This window comes from Pseudophryne corroboree, chromosome 7 (assembly GCF_028390025.1).
Source record: "Pseudophryne corroboree isolate aPseCor3 chromosome 7, aPseCor3.hap2, whole genome shotgun sequence".
Classification (NCBI taxonomy): domain Eukaryota; kingdom Metazoa; phylum Chordata; class Amphibia; order Anura; family Myobatrachidae; genus Pseudophryne; species Pseudophryne corroboree.
This window is the reverse complement of record NC_086450.1, coordinates 401,706,437-401,713,290: the sequence shown is the minus strand read 5'-3', so window position 1 is coordinate 401,713,290 and position 6,854 is coordinate 401,706,437.

The following is a 6,854-nucleotide window of genomic DNA, read 5'->3' as shown; positions in this document are numbered from 1 at the left end:
CCTGTCTCAGCTGTTTTTTAGCAATCATCTTTGAGCCAGTGCAATAGGTGACTAGTGTGCCTTTAAAAGCCATAAAGTCTGTGGCAGGTACACATTACATCTAGCAGGCAGATGATGCAGCAGTGTGGTAGTCAGGTTTTAAGACTCTGTGATAGTGTAGGACCTGTATGAAGGTGGGGTACCTTGAATCGGTATACAGGCTTCCGTGCATTGGCCAATCCACCAACTAAACCCCCATCATTTATTTATTGAATTGTTGAGGATAAGGGAGTTTACTTTGGTGAGTGCTGGGTTCTCTGTTTGTATTTATTAGAGCGATGTGGTCATGGGCTACATGCACCCCGCCCTGTGAGTGGTAAGTACAGCTGTGTACCCCGCTTCTGTGGTGGAGAGTGCAGTGTTACATGCACCCCACCCTGTGAGTGGTAAGTGCATAGCTGTGCCCCGCTTCTGGTGCGGTGAGTGCTGTGGTTTTTACTCTGTGTGTATATGAAGGGGTTAATCTATGGTTAGCTCTTATTAACCGTGGCCACTAGCTTTCTCATGCACCCCTGTGTGGACTTCATTATCCTGAACCTGTCTCAGCTGTTTTTTAGCAATCATCTTTGAGCCAGTGCAATAGGTGACTAGTGTGCCTTTAAAAGCCATAAAGTCTGTGGCAGGTACACATTACATCTAGCAGGCAGATGATGCAGCAGTGTGGTAGTCAGGTTTTAAGACTCTGTGATAGTGTAGGACCTGTATGAAGGTGGGGTACCTTGAATCGGTATACAGGCTTCCGTGCATTGGCCAATCCACCAACTAAACCCCCATCATTTATTTATTGAATTGTTGAGGATAAGGGAGTTTACTTTGGTGAGTGCTGGGTTCTCTGTTTGTATTTATTAGAGCGATGTGGTCATGGGCTACATGCACCCCGCCCTGTGAGTGGTAAGTACAGCTGTGTACCCCGCTTCTGTGGTGGAGAGTGCAGTGTTACATGCACCCCACCCTGTGAGTGGTAAGTGCATAGCTGTGCCCCGCTTCTGGTGCGGTGAGTGCTGTGGTTTTTACTCTGTGTGTATATGAAGGGGTTAATCTATGGTTAGCTCTTATTAACCGTGGCCACTAGCTTTCTCATGCACCCCTGTGTGGACTTCATTATCCTGAACCTGTCTCAGCTGTTTTTTAGCAATCATCTTTGAGCCAGTGCAATAGGTGACTAGTGTGCCTTTAAAAGCCATAAAGTCTGTGGCAGGTACACATTACATCTAGCAGGCAGATGATGCAGCAGTGTGGTAGTCAGGTTTTAAGACTCTGTGATAGTGTAGGACCTGTATGAAGGTGGGGTACCTTGAATCGGTATACAGGCTTCCGTGCATTGGCCAATCCACCAACTAAACCCCCATCATTTATTTATTGAATTGTTGAGGATAAGGGAGTTTACTTTGGTGAGTGCTGGGTTCTCTGTTTGTATTTATTAGAGCGATGTGGTCATGGGCTACATGCACCCCGCCCTGTGAGTGGTAAGTACAGCTGTGTACCCCGCTTCTGTGGTGGAGAGTGCAGTGTTACATGCACCCCACCCTGTGAGTGGTAAGTGCATAGCTGTGCCCCGCTTCTGGTGCGGTGAGTGCTGTGGTTTTTACTCTGTGTGTATATGAAGGGGTTAATCTATGGTTAGCTCTTATTAACCGTGGCCACTAGCTTTCTCATGCACCCCTGTGTGGACTTCATTATCCTGAACCTGTCTCAGCTGTTTTTTAGCAATCATCTTTGAGCCAGTGCAATAGGTGACTAGTGTGCCTTTAAAAGCCATAAAGTCTGTGGCAGGTACACATTACATCTAGCAGGCAGATGATGCAGCAGTGTGGTAGTCAGGTTTTAAGACTCTGTGATAGTGTAGGACCTGTATGAAGGTGGGGTACCTTGAATCGGTATACAGGCTTCCGTGCATTGGCCAATCCACCAACTAAACCCCCATCATTTATTTATTGAATTGTTGAGGATAAGGGAGTTTACTTTGGTGAGTGCTGGGTTCTCTGTTTGTATTTATTAGAGCGATGTGGTCATGGGCTACATGCACCCCGCCCTGTGAGTGGTAAGTACAGCTGTGTACCCCGCTTCTGTGGTGGAGAGTGCAGTGTTACATGCACCCCACCCTGTGAGTGGTAAGTGCATAGCTGTGCCCCGCTTCTGGTGCGGTGAGTGCTGTGGTTTTTACTCTGTGTGTATATGAAGGGGTTAATCTATGGTTAGCTCTTATTAACCGTGGCCACTAGCTTTCTCATGCACCCCTGTGTGGACTTCATTATCCTGAACCTGTCTCAGCTGTTTTTTAGCAATCATCTTTGAGCCAGTGCAATAGGTGACTAGTGTGCCTTTAAAAGCCATAAAGTCTGTGGCAGGTACACATTACATCTAGCAGGCAGATGATGCAGCAGTGTGGTAGTCAGGTTTTAAGACTCTGTGATAGTGTAGGACCTGTATGAAGGTGGGGTACCTTGAATCGGTATACAGGCTTCCGTGCATTGGCCAATCCACCAACTAAACCCCCATCATTTATTTATTGAATTGTTGAGGATAAGGGAGTTTACTTTGGTGAGTGCTGGGTTCTCTGTTTGTATTTATTAGAGCGATGTGGTCATGGGCTACATGCACCCCGCCCTGTGAGTGGTAAGTACAGCTGTGTACCCCGCTTCTGTGGTGGAGAGTGCAGTGTTACATGCACCCCACCCTGTGAGTGGTAAGTGCATAGCTGTGCCCCGCTTCTGGTGCGGTGAGTGCTGTGGTTTTTACTCTGTGTGTATATGAAGGGGTTAATCTATGGTTAGCTCTTATTAACCGTGGCCACTAGCTTTCTCATGCACCCCTGTGTGGACTTCATTATCCTGAACCTGTCTCAGCTGTTTTTTAGCAATCATCTTTGAGCCAGTGCAATAGGTGACTAGTGTGCCTTTAAAAGCCATAAAGTCTGTGGCAGGTACACATTACATCTAGCAGGCAGATGATGCAGCAGTGTGGTAGTCAGGTTTTAAGACTCTGTGATAGTGTAGGACCTGTATGAAGGTGGGGTACCTTGAATCGGTATACAGGCTTCCGTGCATTGGCCAATCCACCAACTAAACCCCCATCATTTATTTATTGAATTGTTGAGGATAAGGGAGTTTACTTTGGTGAGTGCTGGGTTCTCTGTTTGTATTTATTAGAGCGATGTGGTCATGGGCTACATGCACCCCGCCCTGTGAGTGGTAAGTACAGCTGTGTACCCCGCTTCTGTGGTGGAGAGTGCAGTGTTACATGCACCCCACCCTGTGAGTGGTAAGTGCATAGCTGTGCCCCGCTTCTGGTGCGGTGAGTGCTGTGGTTTTTACTCTGTGTGTATATGAAGGGGTTAATCTATGGTTAGCTCTTATTAACCGTGGCCACTAGCTTTCTCATGCACCCCTGTGTGGACTTCATTATCCTGAACCTGTCTCAGCTGTTTTTTAGCAATCATCTTTGAGCCAGTGCAATAGGTGACTAGTGTGCCTTTAAAAGCCATAAAGTCTGTGGCAGGTACACATTACATCTAGCAGGCAGATGATGCAGCAGTGTGGTAGTCAGGTTTTAAGACTCTGTGATAGTGTAGGACCTGTATGAAGGTGGGGTACCTTGAATCGGTATACAGGCTTCCGTGCATTGGCCAATCCACCAACTAAACCCCCATCATTTATTTATTGAATTGTTGAGGATAAGGGAGTTTACTTTGGTGAGTGCTGGGTTCTCTGTTTGTATTTATTAGAGCGATGTGGTCATGGGCTACATGCACCCCGCCCTGTGAGTGGTAAGTACAGCTGTGTACCCCGCTTCTGTGGTGGAGAGTGCAGTGTTACATGCACCCCACCCTGTGAGTGGTAAGTGCATAGCTGTGCCCCGCTTCTGGTGCGGTGAGTGCTGTGGTTTTTACTCTGTGTGTATATGAAGGGGTTAATCTATGGTTAGCTCTTATTAACCGTGGCCACTAGCTTTCTCATGCACCCCTGTGTGGACTTCATTATCCTGAACCTGTCTCAGCTGTTTTTTAGCAATCATCTTTGAGCCAGTGCAATAGGTGACTAGTGTGCCTTTAAAAGCCATAAAGTCTGTGGCAGGTACACATTACATCTAGCAGGCAGATGATGCAGCAGTGTGGTAGTCAGGTTTTAAGACTCTGTGATAGTGTAGGACCTGTATGAAGGTGGGGTACCTTGAATCGGTATACAGGCTTCCGTGCATTGGCCAATCCACCAACTAAACCCCCATCATTTATTTATTGAATTGTTGAGGATAAGGGAGTTTACTTTGGTGAGTGCTGGGTTCTCTGTTTGTATTTATTAGAGCGATGTGGTCATGGGCTACATGCACCCCGCCCTGTGAGTGGTAAGTACAGCTGTGTACCCCGCTTCTGTGGTGGAGAGTGCAGTGTTACATGCACCCCACCCTGTGAGTGGTAAGTGCATAGCTGTGCCCCGCTTCTGGTGCGGTGAGTGCTGTGGTTTTTACTCTGTGTGTATATGAAGGGGTTAATCTATGGTTAGCTCTTATTAACCGTGGCCACTAGCTTTCTCATGCACCCCTGTGTGGACTTCATTATCCTGAACCTGTCTCAGCTGTTTTTTAGCAATCATCTTTGAGCCAGTGCAATAGGTGACTAGTGTGCCTTTAAAAGCCATAAAGTCTGTGGCAGGTACACATTACATCTAGCAGGCAGATGATGCAGCAGTGTGGTAGTCAGGTTTTAAGACTCTGTGATAGTGTAGGACCTGTATGAAGGTGGGGTACCTTGAATCGGTATACAGGCTTCCGTGCATTGGCCAATCCACCAACTAAACCCCCATCATTTATTTATTGAATTGTTGAGGATAAGGGAGTTTACTTTGGTGAGTGCTGGGTTCTCTGTTTGTATTTATTAGAGCGATGTGGTCATGGGCTACATGCACCCCGCCCTGTGAGTGGTAAGTACAGCTGTGTACCCCGCTTCTGTGGTGGAGAGTGCAGTGTTACATGCACCCCACCCTGTGAGTGGTAAGTGCATAGCTGTGCCCCGCTTCTGGTGCGGTGAGTGCTGTGGTTTTTACTCTGTGTGTATATGAAGGGGTTAATCTATGGTTAGCTCTTATTAACCGTGGCCACTAGCTTTCTCATGCACCCCTGTGTGGACTTCATTATCCTGAACCTGTCTCAGCTGTTTTTTAGCAATCATCTTTGAGCCAGTGCAATAGGTGACTAGTGTGCCTTTAAAAGCCATAAAGTCTGTGGCAGGTACACATTACATCTAGCAGGCAGATGATGCAGCAGTGTGGTAGTCAGGTTTTAAGACTCTGTGATAGTGTAGGACCTGTATGAAGGTGGGGTACCTTGAATCGGTATACAGGCTTCCGTGCATTGGCCAATCCACCAACTAAACCCCCATCATTTATTTATTGAATTGTTGAGGATAAGGGAGTTTACTTTGGTGAGTGCTGGGTTCTCTGTTTGTATTTATTAGAGCGATGTGGTCATGGGCTACATGCACCCCGCCCTGTGAGTGGTAAGTACAGCTGTGTACCCCGCTTCTGTGGTGGAGAGTGCAGTGTTACATGCACCCCACCCTGTGAGTGGTAAGTGCATAGCTGTGCCCCGCTTCTGGTGCGGTGAGTGCTGTGGTTTTTACTCTGTGTGTATATGAAGGGGTTAATCTATGGTTAGCTCTTATTAACCGTGGCCACTAGCTTTCTCATGCACCCCTGTGTGGACTTCATTATCCTGAACCTGTCTCAGCTGTTTTTTAGCAATCATCTTTGAGCCAGTGCAATAGGTGACTAGTGTGCCTTTAAAAGCCATAAAGTCTGTGGCAGGTACACATTACATCTAGCAGGCAGATGATGCAGCAGTGTGGTAGTCAGGTTTTAAGACTCTGTGATAGTGTAGGACCTGTATGAAGGTGGGGTACCTTGAATCGGTATACAGGCTTCCGTGCATTGGCCAATCCACCAACTAAACCCCCATCATTTATTTATTGAATTGTTGAGGATAAGGGAGTTTACTTTGGTGAGTGCTGGGTTCTCTGTTTGTATTTATTAGAGCGATGTGGTCATGGGCTACATGCACCCCGCCCTGTGAGTGGTAAGTACAGCTGTGTACCCCGCTTCTGTGGTGGAGAGTGCAGTGTTACATGCACCCCACCCTGTGAGTGGTAAGTGCATAGCTGTGCCCCGCTTCTGGTGCGGTGAGTGCTGTGGTTTTTACTCTGTGTGTATATGAAGGGGTTAATCTATGGTTAGCTCTTATTAACCGTGGCCACTAGCTTTCTCATGCACCCCTGTGTGGACTTCATTATCCTGAACCTGTCTCAGCTGTTTTTTAGCAATCATCTTTGAGCCAGTGCAATAGGTGACTAGTGTGCCTTTAAAAGCCATAAAGTCTGTGGCAGGTACACATTACATCTAGCAGGCAGATGATGCAGCAGTGTGGTAGTCAGGTTTTAAGACTCTGTGATAGTGTAGGACCTGTATGAAGGTGGGGTACCTTGAATCGGTATACAGGCTTCCGTGCATTGGCCAATCCACCAACTAAACCCCCATCATTTATTTATTGAATTGTTGAGGATAAGGGAGTTTACTTTGGTGAGTGCTGGGTTCTCTGTTTGTATTTATTAGAGCGATGTGGTCATGGGCTACATGCACCCCGCCCTGTGAGTGGTAAGTACAGCTGTGTACCCCGCTTCTGTGGTGGAGAGTGCAGTGTTACATGCACCCCACCCTGTGAGTGGTAAGTGCATAGCTGTGCCCCGCTTCTGGTGCGGTGAGTGCTGTGGTTTTTACTCTGTGTGTATATGAAGGGGTTAATCTATGGTTAGCTCTTATTAACCGTGG